This window comes from Tiliqua scincoides, chromosome 4, assembly GCF_035046505.1.
Source record: "Tiliqua scincoides isolate rTilSci1 chromosome 4, rTilSci1.hap2, whole genome shotgun sequence".
NCBI lineage: Eukaryota > Metazoa > Chordata > Lepidosauria > Squamata > Scincidae > Tiliqua > Tiliqua scincoides.
In genome coordinates this window covers 128976938-128990240 of record NC_089824.1, presented here as the reverse complement: position 1 = coordinate 128990240, position 13303 = coordinate 128976938, and the positions used below count along the sequence as shown (strand labels likewise).

Here is a 13303-nt window from a genome sequence, read left to right as displayed (position 1 = left end):
AATACCAACTAATCATGTACCATCAGCTAATCATGTACCATCTAAAGGTTTGCATATTCAACCATGTACTGAGCAGTGTTCCCTAATTGCTCCTGAACAGGTAGCCAGTATTGTTAAACCCAATAGTCCAATCCTAACCGGACTGCCTGTGCCAAAATACAGCGGCGCCGAAAAAGGTGCCACTGTATCCTGCATGAACAGAGAGGCAGCCGGAAGTCTCATTGAGGTAAAGGAACATTTGTTCCCTTACCCCATGTTGAACCCCAGCAGCCACTGTGGCTCTACTTGGATCCACACCAGCTAAATTGCTGGTGCAGAACCAAGTAGCCCTGTGTAGGGCTTTCAGGCCCAAGAGGGGGAATAGGATCCAATGGTAGCCTCTGCCACCACCCCCTCCCCATCTTGGTCCTCCCACTCCTGTCCACATGCCACCCTCATGCCACCTTGATATGCCACCTTTCCCCTGCCCTGGAATGCTTCCAAACCACTTGGCAGCAAACTCACCACAATCAACCCTCCAGGCCTCGCTGACCAGTGTGGGGGCCCAGAGCCCACCCACGCTGGCCTCCACACAGGTGCACTCCTCCTGGCACTGTAAAGTGCTTTACGGCACTTGTTTGTGATGGCAGTTCCCAGGGCTGTGTGCCTGAGACTATGTGCTGCGGCCCTGGAGAATTGGGCTATTACTGTGACTGTGAGAAAATTGAGCAGCTTGAAGTAATGGTCTAGCAGTGAGCTGTCCTTAAAAAAACTGCTTCCTTATTGTTGTGCATTATTGAAGGCTCTCTTATGGGTACCTCAGCATAGACTTTTCTCTTTGCTGCATTTAAAGTTCTGATCATAAACTTAAAAAGAAAAGAAAAGCTAGAGTCAATTAAATTTCTGAGAAGCCTGTGGAATAAATGAGCAAAGGGGTGTTTTCAGACTATAATTTGCCTAGGGTCAGTGGAATTTTTTTTAATTACTCTGTCGAGATTTTAACCAATACACTTGAATCACAACATTTCACATACCAATTATGAGCCCCTGTGGTATTCGTCACCTTTCTGCCAACTTTATAAATTCAGGAAATTATGTGAACCGTTTTCAGCTTTCAACCAGCCTTAAGGCGATACAGAGTGTGAGATCAGAAGCTAGTCAGGCTAAGGGTGGGAAATATAAGGGTGAATTTACATGGTCCCACTTATTAATCACAGATTGCAAAGAAGAAGCATGGCTTCCTTTCATATTCCAAGTCATATTTATGTTTTGGAGAGTGCACTAGAATAATTTTTAAGAGTAGGGAACAGCTTTCAGTTTCTCCTCTCCATCCTCATCCTCATCTTGAAGTATATGCTGAAAAATCTAAGTAGAAGGAATATCAGAGACTTTATTATCTGTAACCAGGAAGATGCATGGCTGTATGACAGACAGGATGTTTTTGTGCACTGCGTGTAGAGGTCCACGATGGCGCCCTCCTATGGGCTGTTGCCTCCCCCTCTGTGCAAATCCCACTTACCTGAGGCTTACAGAGCCTCATGTGAGCATAGACTGCATCAGGGAAGCACAGTTTCCAATCCTGTGAGGAGCCTCAGAGAGACTTCCTCGGGATCCTAAAGACTCGCACCCAGGGCATCTGCCCCATTATCTACCATGGGAGGTCCACCACTGCCTGATGGAGTCAAATGTATTAGTGGTAAGCTGGTATGTCCAAAGAAATATTGCATGTTGCTTGTTTAATGATGATGGATTTGAATGGCTCCATTCTACTGTGAAAGTGGTAGACCTCCACAGCACAGCACAAGACTCGCATTGCTGAAGCATTCCCCAAATGGGTCCGGAGACGCAGGCCATTATTGTCATTGCTGAGTGCCTCCAATGCAACAGTGTTTGACAGTTCCCCAAATCAGCCGGGAGTGAAAGCAGCTGGGGGGCTGGCACCAGCCCTTTAAAAGGGCTGAAACAGAAAGAGGAGAGAGGAAGAAGGGCGAAGGCGTCAGGAGGGGAGGGAGGGGGTTAGGTAGCAGAAGATTGTGTAAAAAGGGAAGGTACAACAGAATCTCTTGAGGCACCACTGCTGATGGCTGGAGTACCACTGGAAGGGAGCCTGGGGAGGAAAAGCCTTTTGCCAGCACCCAGGATTGCCCCACAGAGGATTCATTCAAAAATTATCACAACCCACTTCCAGTTTGCAATCCTCAGGCTTGGGGAGCCCCTGCACCCTCCCTACACCCTCTGGAGAGTTGGCACTGCCAGGGATAAGTAAGAAAAAACCCTTTGTCCCTGGCAGTGGCACAATTGTGGTGATAGTGTCAATGCCTTTGTCATCGCGCTGCCCCTTAAGGTGACAGAGATAGGGCCTGGGGCATTGCCCAGTTTTGGAACCTCTATCTTAGGGGATATATAGTAGCCCTCCAGGGTTCTAAGTAGCTTTTGACCAAATATTTTCTGGGCTTTGTTCTGCCAGAACTTGAGAACTTGAGTTCTGGCAGCACAAGGCACTTTGCATTGATGCAAAAGCTGGTCCATCTTTGCATGGTGCCAGGCCATTGTCACAAATGGACAGAGGTGTGTTGTGCACACCAGCGGCTCCCGGATGCTCCATTGGTCTCAGTACCTTGGTAGCAGAGGAGGGAGGTTCAGGGGTATTCCAGGGTGGGGGGAGGGCAGGGGTTGGGGAGTGAGCTGGAGGGGTTGGGATTTGTCAGCAAAGGTACATGTCAGATCCTGTTCCCCATTTTTCATTCTGCCCCACCTCTTTTCTCTCCTTGGACTTGTGGCAATGACTTAGCTGGTGTGGATCTAAGGAGAACCACAGGCACCCACGATGCCTATCCAAAGGAATATTAAAAAAATGTTTTACTTACCTCTGAATTACCTTTTGATCTTCCTCCACCATTGCTCCATCAGTGGGCTGCATTGTCATCAATGGTGCGGGACAGGATTGGGCTGTGTTACCCTGCGCATGCCCGATCTTGTCTGATCTTGGAAGCTAAGCAGGGTCAGGCCTGGTTAGTACCTGGATGGGAGACCGCCTGGGAATACCGGGTGCTGTAGGCTTATACCATAGTCTTTCGAGATTGAAGGTTGCCAACCAACCTGTGTACAACAGAAGCATACACTTTGGTAGAGTTTGCTCTAAGTGAATTGGATAAACCCCTTTGAACACAGAGAATACTTGTTTTAAGAAGCACAAGATTTTGTTTTGCACAAATGGTATAAAAACATTTTGTTATGGATAAATTACAGCAATTGCATACTGTCCTTGACATGTAGGACCAACTTGTCTCCCGTCTTCTTGATCATCATAAACTAAGGAGGTTGTTCTTTCTCAAGATGTCAAGGAAGAATCTTTCAAAAATAATTCACAAAGGCTACCGTAAGTAACTACCAGCTTAATCCCAAATTAATGTGCCGTGTCTGCGTCTGATACTTGAAAGAACAGAAAGAAAATTGCATTTTGAGGTAGGGAAAGCTATACCATTGTGGCCAGATAATTATTTTTCTGATAGTTCTTATTTATTTATTTAGTAATATCAATAACTTCTATTGGCTTTTCTATAAATGTATTATACAAGTCTCAGATCTCATTAAAATCAAAGCGTCTTTAAAATAATAGCTGCTTTTATGACCTATTATCAGTTGACCCATTTAGCACTTCATTACTGTTGTTGCTTCAGGTAGGGCTTGTTTCACAATGGAGAGTTATACATTGAAGCCAAGGATTCAAGGATCCTTCCAGATCATCTTTGTTTTAAGAAGGGGGATAATGAATCCAAAAGGGAATCTAAACACAAGTATGTTGCCCATTCATCCTATGCACTTAAATCATGTACACAAAATATTGCTGATTTTTCTTCCCTTATGCTGTCTTGCATACCACAAAAGAGGGCACCTTAACCCTGATAAGTGATTTTTGGGAAAGGGGGGCAGTTGCGAGAAGTTGGGGAAGTTGTCAAAGCCCCTGTTCATGTATTGAAGCCCAGGTCCCAGCCCACGTTACTTGCAACCTTGAAAACGCTGAACTCACAAGGTAATTTGTGAGACGTAGGGCACTTAGGGCAAAAACCACTTAGGGCAATTTGACCAAATTGGGCCCCATGCCTGGAGGGGTTCTGCACTGGGGCAGCAAGTGAAGTGCCTGCGGCCCAGACAGTACCTCACTCTGTAACTGATAGTCCGGCATGGAATCTTCTATGCGAAGGGATTGTGCGGACAGTGCGGTGAGTGGAGCATTGCCACAGGATGGTCCACCTGGCTGCCCACCCCAGATCTGAAGGGCTTGAAATCCCCCCAGAAGCAGTTGGTGGTGATGCTACTGCTGAGTGCCTCACCACTGCCACTCACCCTGATGAGTAGGAGGGACCCAAGGCGAGGACAACGATGACACAAAAATGTTTTGCATTGGGCCCTGCAGCTCCTAAGACCGGCCCTTAGGAGTGATCTCATATACAAATGATGCGAAGGCAATTTTCCCTGTCCCTATCTCTCTATCATATATTACCGTTAAACCTGAAAATGGAATGGGTACTAGTTTTGGCTTCGGCGTGAACAATCATGCCCAGCACGGACAAAAACGGGTTTAAGTCAAGCTAGATGACCCGGGGCCTCGCCCATTTACAGCTCCAGACTTAGCCCTTGAACATATGAATTCATAGTACAGACACTGATAAACAGAGAATGTACAGAGCGTGTTTTTCCTCCTATCTGATACCTGGAGATTGTTGTTCCAGGGATTCCTTATTTACACCACAGATAAACTAATAAATCATCACCACTTCCTCAAGAACTCTGGGGACTGTCGTTCTGAAACTGGAGCTGGGGATCTGTAACAATTCTCAGCACCCAAATGAAACCGCAGTTATTTGGAGAAACCTGATGTATGTCTGTAGTGCAGGAATGCTCAGAGAAACTCATGTTCAGTTCCCATGAGTTTTTCTCTAAACACAAGCAGTTCTGGTCCAACCTCATGCGCCTGCAGTGGAGCCACAGGATGATGCATAAGTATATAGAAAGATACAGTAGCTATTTGCTAGATCAGAGGAGTCTTCTTTTCAGTTGCTACAAGCATGAGAATTGCTTCTGGCTGAATTCATATGCTGCCAGTCACACACATTGCAAAATTACTACTGAGATGTTGCCTCAAGCAAAAATTAGAAGTGCATTTCAGTTCCTTCAAAACTGCAAGAAATAGTGCATGGGCAGCATGCAATACAAAATCCAAAAAAATATATAATAAAGAAAACGAAGAATGGCAAATTACCAGCATCTTGACTCCTCTTCGGACCCATGCCCAGGTAATTCAGAACTCCAAAGTGACAAAGAATTGTGCTTGCAACCTTCATCCTGTACATTTCTGTTGGTTTTGGGGGCTGACTGCATATCAGAAAAATGATCAGTGGGAAGGTGTTCACAGTGATTAAAATAGCTCAAGTGGCCCGGAAGGGAGAGTGGCGCATACTCTGAAATTCCTTTGTTTTTCTATAATCAGATATTTGGGCAGCCCAATTCTACCTAACTCCCCTGCACAAATGCAGCTGTGCCAATGTGGCATGCACTGCATCCCACAGAGAAATCTCCATCCACAAAAGCCTCCTTGAGCTGAGGGGATATTTGCCCTGGGGTAAGTCTTTGCTGCCCCGCTGGGTCTACTTGAACCTGCACCAGCAATTTTGCTAATGCAAGTCTGAGTGAATCTGGGAAGGTGGATGAAGCCTGGGAAGGGGGTAGGATATTGGGGTGCTTGGATTTGCACCACCTCTATAGGTAGCACGGATCCGAATAGCTCCAATGGGGCTGCTGGAATGTTACCCAGGGTAAGGGGAATTATTTCCCTTTGCCCCAGGCTGGCCTACAGTCAGCCCAAACTTGCGCTGGATACAGTGCAGGTCCATCGGCCTGCCTGTTCCAGCTCAAGTTAGGATTGTGTAAACTAATCAGAGGGCCCATCTTTGCTGGAACAGTCCTTGAACTCTCAGTATTAGTGGCAGCAACAGCAGCTAACATGCCATCAGACACAGGCTGGGGGCCTGAGGAGGAGGTTCAGTGCAGGACTTTGCCCTAACAAACTTGTGCCATCCCTGAAATGTGGGAATTGAGTTGGTAGTTCTAGGAAAGAAATTGCTATGGAGGGGTTCTCAAAGCACTTCCCACCTGCCAGTTGCATTGCCAGGCCCTGATGTCACCTGGGGCCTGGTGACATCATGGAGGAGGGTGGCAAACCCCACATGCCAATGCTGTCACCTCTTCTCCTGCCTGCATGGCTGTTGCCTCCGAAAACAGCTCCATTTGGAGCTGTGTGGAGCCAAGGGCAGGCGGGAGGGCTGATTTCACAGCGTTTGCCATGCAGCTGAGGGGAGCGCTGTAAGCCTCTCAGCAGAGATGGTGGAAAACCACCACTCTGCTGCAGAGGGCCATGTACCCCTCCAGCCCCTGCCTCAACTACACCACTACCAACTGTCAATCTCTCCTAAAAGAACTCCCCTCTGAGACCATTTTCCCAGCAAATTTAGAAGGCAATGGTGGGCAGGGAAAAATCCAGCACCTACTCCAGCTAGACTCTTCTGTCCCTCTCAGTTTCCCTTCACCCTTGCTTTTTGAAGAAGTCACAGGGTGGGGAAGCCAGTGTCATGGGTTCATTCTTCACAGCACAATATTCCATTTTGAATCTGAATTGTGTAAAAAAAAACAAAAAAAACCCTTTGGATGGGAACACAACTGATCTATTTGCATGATTTTGGGTCAGCTCTGGCGAAAGTTACAAGAAGCTGCCTGTGATACCGTTAATTCAGGCAGAGAAAAAAGAATGCTGTCTCCCTTGGAGGCTGCTAATGGGAGGGCCGGGGAGCTTAATCACTGCACTTAAAGAAGGAAGCAGGTTTCTAATCGGCTCTGGTCCTGCTGGCTCACTGGCTGGCCTTGTGTTTTCTCTCTTGTATCGGTTTTTATATGCAACCCCGTGTCCCACTGCGAGACATGTCAAGCTGATAATATTTTTTAAGACTTTAAAATGAAGGCTTTAGGCTTCTCAAATGATGGATTTGAATCTGAATGAGATACATTCCAAAAGGCTTTCATCCACAATAATCGTCTCCTAGCAAAAGTGAGCAGAAGCTCAAAAGTCACCGAAAAATTAAAACACTGTTTGCCGCAGAGAGGAGGAAGCCAAGAGATGAGGCTGCAGAAAGCATGCCATTTTGTAGCGTATGATTGCCGTAATACAGAAAGTTTTTTTCCGTTTTGGAACCCATTGTTTTTATAACGCTCTTTGGAAAGAAATGGTCCAGAACTGCATGTTCATCACACGTTTCCAGTCCGCCAGCCATGCAAATAAGTCTACAGAAGTAACTAGTTTATGCCAGCCTGCTGATCCACATGTACCTGTGCTTGAAGTTGGTGGTAGCACATTTAAAAACAAACAAACAACTGGGTGGACCGACAAAGCATCCCAACTGCTACCTACAGGTTCCAGGCCAGAATCTTTTGCTCTGAGTAATGCTATTAACCTGTTAATGATTATATGGTTTGAAGCATGCAAATCTGATAACCACTCAGTATAAGGATTTTAGGAGTTATTTGGTTGTTGGTAATGTAGCAGAAAAGAAAGGACATTAGCGAAGAGTTTGTGAGTTTATACATTTGCAAGGCCCAATACTGACAAACTTTCCAGCTGCAATGCAGCCTCAAGGTAAGAAAAACATTCCCTTAGGAATGTTTGGAAAGAAATCCATGACTGCCCCTACCACCACAGAATGCAGCGCATGTCCCATTGTTGTGGCTGCGTCAGTGCTGGAAAGTTGGATATGATTGGGCTCTCGGTTGCATAAAGCAACCTCAGTTTTAGACTGGGGGGAAAAAAGTCTCTTATGGCTTCTTTGGTTAGGCGAATTGCTGGCTGGTAACCCAGGTTGTTTTGTGGATGTTCAGTTGGACCTAACAGGTAGAAGATGGTCCCCTGATAGTTGGAGTTCTCTCTGCATGTTTGGACGAGATTCCTATCGGAACCTGGAGAAAGTAACATCCAAAGAGTTGCGGGGAGGGAGAAAGAAGACTGTTTCTTTCTGCAGTTTTTAGAAATAGTGATAGCTGAAAGTGGCTTGCTGAAGTCAACTGGAACTGATGGACTACCCAAGTTGTTTTCTGGGATCTGCCTTGTAGGAGTGTCTGCCTCCACCCCTGCTCTACTTGTATATCTGTAAATAAGGTATATATTGCAAAGAGATCTTAAGTCTCTGAGATGCTCTCATCCAAAGGCAACAAAACACTGCAGTGCTGTTGGGGAAGTGAGCAAATACACTTGTATCAAGAGATAAGCATGATTGGACATCATTGGGATGTTTTGTTCAGTTTGAACGCTCAGGGAATGGGGAATTATTCTAAGATGTCATTTATGAAATGCTGCATCGCGACGAACCATGCAGGAATAACCTCCTTCTCCGCCAAAGGCATTTTCTTGTGTTTACCATATGCATGCCCAGAGCCTCACGCTGTGTCGGGTGTCGCTGCTTCTTGGCATGATGGAAAGGAGAAAATGTAACATCTGCATGAAAAATGAATGGCTGCAACAAGTTTGGCACTGACAGGCAACACTGCTGTTGTAAGATATGCAAAGAGCAACATCCCCGCTGAGACAAACCTCGCGCAAGCCTCTTTAGCTGGCCAGAGGGCAACTTTGCTGTGGCATCTTGGAAAGAGCTGTTGTGGAGGCGCTGGCTCACGCTAAGCGGCAATACGAAGGCTGAGGGCACGGAACAATACAGCGCTTGAAATAATAAAGAGCATTTGGTGCTCTTTTGTTGCTCCATGCTGGGTTGCCATCACCAGCGAGGGGCCCCCTTGGAGCCCACTGGATCCTTCTTGATAGAGGCCATTGCAACACAGAATCCTGATCGCCCAATTACAGCAGGGAGATCGGAGTTTGTATGGCCAGGCTGGAACACAGGAGCCCCTACCCCTGAGGGGACTGGCGGAGGGCTGTGGCTGGGGGGAGCAGAGGTAATTTAAGGACACAGCAACGCCCCCCTTCCTTCTTTGCTCATGGGCACTGAGCAGACCTGACCCCATCCAGCCACCTTGGACTCAGGACCAGTGCAACTTCCGAGGAGGCCTCCTGTGCTGGATCCCACGTGCAGCATGTTTGATCTGTAAGGTGGGGAGGGGGGTTGGACAGGCTCTGCCCAAGGAAAGGATCAGGTGCAGTCCAGGCACACTTTCCTGGGAGTAAGCCCTGTAGAGCGCAGGGGGACTTGCTTTTGAGCAGACATGCTTGGAGTGTGCACTCAGTCCCTGGCCTGGTGGGCAGGCAGGCTGCCACCTTCCAGCTCGGAGCCAGGTCTCCCTGCTGGCCTTGCCGGGGTCTCCAGCGCACGTGGCGTTCGCAGCTCCTGCTGCTGCTTCCTGGGAGGGCGCCCACAGGGGTTGCTAGAGAGGGGCACTGCACTCCACATGGGAGCAGCCTCTGCATGACGCGGAGCCCTCCCAAAGGCGCAGGTGCCTGGCCACGCACTGCGCAAGCTGCAGGACTGTTGAAGCTCCCTGCACTCAGCTGGCAGGCAAGCCCGGGGCTCAAGGAGGTGGCCCACTGAGCGGATGAGCTCCGGATCCCTGCAGCATTGTGCACATGGGGAGCCGCGCGACCCCCGCCATGGGAGGTGGGCACCAGCTCAGCGCCTCCGCCATCACCCACTTGCATGGGAGTAAGCCCCAGGGACTGTAATGGGGCTTACATCTGAGGAGCCAGGCAGAGGTTTAAGCGCTGGGGCTGCAACCCCAACCTGCTTTCCAGGAAGGAAGCCCCTTAGGCTATAATGGGGCTTGCTTCTGAGTAGGCATGCAGAGGCTTGGATCATGGGGCTGCAGTCCTCACCCCACTTTTCAGGGAGTAAGCCCTTTGGACTATAATGGGCCTTGCTTCTGAGGAAGCAGGCAGAGCCTTGGACTCTGGCCGCAATCCTAGACACACTTTCCTGAGAGTAAGCCCCATAGTCTGTAATGGGCCTTGCTTTGGAGCAGGCATGCAGAACCTTGGACTTTGGCCACAATCCTTGCCACGCTTTCCTGGGAGTAAGCCCCATGGACTATAAGGGGCCTTGCTTCTGAATGGGCATGCAGAGGCTTGGATCATAGAGCTGCAGTCCTCGCCCACTTTCCAGGGGGTAAGCCCCTTGGGCGATAGTGGGGGCTTGCTTCTGAGGGGGCTTACAGAGGCTTGGAACATAGGGCTCCAGTCCTCACCCCACTTGCCAGGACGTAAGCCCCGTGGGGGCTATAATGGGGCTTGCTTCTCAGTCCGCATGCTGAGGCTTAGAACACAGGGCTCAGATTCTTGCTCCAACTTCCAAGGAATAAGTCCCACCGAGTATAAGGGGTCTTGTTTCCAAGTATAAGGGGTCTTGTAGACATAGCTGGACTTAAGGTTACAATCCTGTCCACACGTTCCTGGGTGTGTGCTCCATCGATTTTAATGGGACTTACTGATGAGTAAACAGGCATAAGATGAGCTCCTGTGAGTGCAAAGCAGCACAGATCCAGTAGCTCCTAAAGGGGCATATGGGGATGCAAGGAACTGGGGATTCCCATCTTGCACCAGCCTGCAGGAGGACACTACCCCCAGCCCAATTCAGCCCCCCCCCCGGGTGGCCTGAAAGGGAATACCTTACTGGCTTGCGCCGGTGGCTGTGGCTGCTGCCTCCCCCCCCCCCAAAAAAAAAAAAAAAAAACACACAAAAAAACCTGGGCAACTTAGACTATGCACCTGACAAGGAGCAGCCCAGTGTCTGGTGGTCGGGATGGTAGAGAAACTCAAAGTATCTTACAGGGATATTGCCCCCCCGGGCTGGGGAGGGGAGGGAGTTGTTGCAAGTATCGGGCAATTTGGCGAAAGGGATTTTGATTTACGCCTCAGTCGTAATTTGGATGTGCCCTCTGGGGCCAGCCAGTTCAGAATATGGGGACAGAAGACACCATGCCTGTCAGGGCTATGGTATGTTGTGCTCAGCAGGGCTATGCTTGTGAGCAGCATTTCTAGATTTAGGGCTTTTCACTACCTTGTAAAACCCCACTGGGGTGGAGGATCCCACAGTGGGGCTCAAGACATGGCTGGTTATGCCGCCCAAAGGGGCTTGGGGGAGCTGGAAAGGTAGCAGTCACCTGATAGCTAGCGGCAAGGTTTAGCAGTCCTAGGTGCTGGGAGACGTGCCATGGGTGCAGATCCCACACACTTTTGCAGGCAGCTCGACGGCAACTTCACTAGGAGCAGTTGTTCTCGAGCACATGCCTGCAGGCTCTGCAGCATAAAGCAAGCAGTCTCCGCACACCTTAGGGTGGAGTTGGCTCCAGTCTGGACCCTGAGGGTGAGCACAGGGTGAGTGAGGGTGGAGCCTGAGGATAGCTGCAGAGGAGGCACTGCCTCCGCCAGCAGCCAGAAAGGGGAGTAGATCCCCCCCGTTTACTTCATTGGTTGAAGCCTTTGACCCGACCATCGGTCACCAATGAATCAATGTAGCAGTGTAGTTGCTAGTTTCTTGGCCTGGGACAAAGGTGTTTTGTTAGTTTTGCAAGTTCCAAGTTGCAACCAGCATTGGGACTCTGCAGGCGTCTGGGGAGAGCTTCACTTCTATGGCATTTTGAAATGAACATGCAGACATTTTTGCCCAGCCTGTCTCTTGAATAAATAAGGACAGAGATGGGGCTCTTCCCCCTTTAAGGAAGAGCATCCTGGCAGCTGGCTCAGGGGCACGCCTGGACTCTGAGCAGTACTCCGAGACCTTGGCTCAACATGGACCAGTATGCCACCTGAGCATGGGTGGCATAACCTTGCAGATCCAGCTGCCAGAGGAAGACATGCAGGTTCAGCAGATTTGGCTGGTCAGCTCCCTTCCCAAAGGAAGGTTCTCCCCCCCTTTTGTCTCTCATGCCTTCACTACTGGTGCTAGAGAACAAGACCTTTCCATTAGGCCCAGGAGCAGATGGCGGGATTACGCCAGGGACTTGCAAAATAGGGAAGATACTGGTTTTAGTAGAACCGCCTTCATAGTTGCTGATGGGCACAAGCCAACTACCCCCAGCATCATGTGCGAGGATTAACATGAAATTTGCTTACGTTGCCCTTTGGTTTGTGAGGCTTCACTGGGCAGCCTAGTATCTGGGTATCTTTAAGGGACCGCATTCCCCTCCCCCAACGAGCTGCTTGCAGAATCCAGGTTTGCTTCCCCCATACCAAGCATTATGGCATGAGGGTTGCAGGTTGAGTCTTAACACAACATACTTGCGCCTGCAGATGGATGAGACTGACCAGAAGGGGCATGGACAATGGTGCGGTAGTGGCTCCCCTAACTGTTGCATCTGCCCAGCTTACACCAGTCCAACCACCTGCAACAATCTCTTTCCAGGCACCTGACCTCCTCCTTGTTAATACTTCATCAGTTTCAGAGGATATTTAGAGGCACACAGGGAGCCCCTGGCCATCTTGGATGGCTGACAGCATGTGCTCCATCTATGTGGGAGACACTTTGAAAGCCAGGCCAGGCTTCAGCACCCAAGGAATTGAGCAGAGTGAATGGGGACACGCTGGCACATTTAATACTATGTTTTCCCTGGGCATCAGCAGGGCATTTCACAACTCACTTGGTGGGCATGCTACCCCTGCTCCTTGAGAGAGGAGATATGTCCCATAGCACCCCGCTTAACGGGTGCACCGCCCCCTACGCCTTTTAGGGAAGAGTAGCGTTCCATGACCAACATGCTTAACAGGCATGCTACCCCTTCTCCTTAGGGGAGGACGGCGATCTGTTACCAGCCTGCCTAACATGTGTGCTTACCCGACTCCTGTGGGGACAGTGGTGTTCTGTTAACAACGTGCTTACCAGGAGTACTGCCCCTACTCCTTTCAGAGAAGGGGGGTGTTCCGGTGCAGACCCACTTAGTGGGCATAATGCCCTAGGGCTTTGGAAGAGGGGAGGAGGTTCTGTTAACAACCCGCATAGCCACTTCTCCTGAGAGAGGGGTGATGTTTCGTTACCAGCCCACTTAATGGGTGCACTGGCCAGGCTCCTGGGGGAGGGGCAATGTTTGGTTACAAACCTACTTATGGATTTGTGGCCCCTTCTTCTTCTTCTTTGAGAGGGGTTCTATTAGCAACCATTTAATGGGTGCTCTGCCCCTCCTCCTAGGAAAGGGGTGATGTTCAGTTACCAGCCCGCTTGACAGGATTGTGGCCCTTCTCCTTGAGAGGGAGGATTTTCCTGTTAACAGCCCGCTTAATGGGTGTTCGGCCCCCACTGCTTTAGGGCTGATGTTATTACCAACCCACTTAACGGGTGTGCTA

The 13303-nt window shown here is 49.3% G+C and overlaps 1 pseudogene; it reads left to right on the top strand.

Annotated features, from left to right (window-relative positions):
* Nucleotides 1–2920: 2920 nt before the first annotated feature.
* LOC136649936 (5S ribosomal RNA) lies at nucleotides 2921–3039 on the top strand (annotated as a pseudogene).
* Nucleotides 3040–13303: the final 10264 nt, after the last annotated feature.